At 49.1% G+C, this 1,200-nt stretch overlaps 1 protein-coding gene across 1 annotated transcript in view; it reads right to left on the bottom strand.

The window, feature by feature from the left end:
• TBC1D22B (TBC1 domain family member 22B) overlaps positions 1-1,200 on the bottom strand; it is a gene marked incomplete in the record, with an annotated part of 102,702 nt that overhangs the window by 89,706 nt on the left and 11,796 nt on the right.

A 1,200-nucleotide genomic window follows, 5' to 3' on the forward strand; every position in this document is an offset into this window, starting at 1 on the left:
AAAAATCCCAAAGCACCTCACCGATGTTTACTTCAGGAAAAAGAAGCTGCGGAAGCCGGACACCAGGCAGGTGAGATCTTCGACACAGAGAAGGAGAATACGAGATTTCAGAGCAGCGCGAGGTTGATCAGAGAGCTGTGGACTCACAAGTTTTACCAAAAATCAGGGAACCAGCAGTTAGCGTAACAGCTATGTCGCTGGACTCCCACGTAGTCGACCGCGGTTCGTGTCCCGGACCCGGTGGCTTAAAACTCACGCCGGGCGCGTGTGCGTGCGTGCCCAAGATCCTGAGAGGAGAATGGAGGAGAAGGGATTGCAGCGTGGCCATCCCCCCTGGGGGGTGATTTCTCGCTTTCTGTCTCTATGTCTCTCTCTGTCTGTCTGGCGAGCGCACGCGCCCTACAGTGAAAATCTCTCTCAAAAAAAAAAATTTTACCAAAAATCAAAGCTGTTCCTCAACTCCAGGGCTATGGAGTTGATCTTCGCAAATTGGTGCTCTAGATTTTTTGCCAAGAACCTAATTAAATAACTGATCATGAAAAAAAAGGGCGGGAGACCAAAACTGAATGTGGGGCCAGCCCAGTGGTGTGGTGGTTAAGGGCGCTGTATCCAAATGGCCAACTGCACTGTTTGAGTCCAGAGCTGGCACATGAAAAAACACACCGGGGCACATGTGTGTGCACGGCCAAAATACCAAAAGGAGGGAGAAGTGGAAGAGGAGGAGTCGCATCCCATAGGGGAGATGCTTTTTCACTTTTCCTCTTTCCCTCTGCAAAATTAAAACAAAACAAAGACGCATATGAAAATTGCCAGATTCAACAGAGTGACTTCCCAGGAAGGGAGGAGGGAATGTGCCAGAGGTTTCAGCTCCATAATGCCTTTTTAAAAATATTAATTATCATTACTTATTTAATTTGTTATTATTACTTTTTACTTTGACCCGAGAGAGAAAGAAAGGGAACATGAGAAAGCAAGCTTCCAGGTCTGGGACTCAAACCACAGTCAGCCATTGGGAACCAGCAGTTGGCATAATGGCTATGTTGCTGGACTCCCACGTAGTCAACCGTGGTTCGAGTCCTGGACCCGGTGGCTTAAAACTCATGCTGGGCGCGTGTGCGTGCGTGCCTAAGATCCCGAGAGGAGAATGGAGAAGGGATTGCGGCGTGACCATCCCCCCTGGGGGGTGATTTCTCGCTTTCT

The sequence above is a fragment of the Tupaia chinensis genome, unplaced genomic scaffold (genome assembly GCF_000334495.1).
Source record: "Tupaia chinensis unplaced genomic scaffold, TupChi_1.0 Scaffold000238_1, whole genome shotgun sequence".
Lineage (NCBI taxonomy): Eukaryota > Metazoa > Chordata > Mammalia > Scandentia > Tupaiidae > Tupaia > Tupaia belangeri.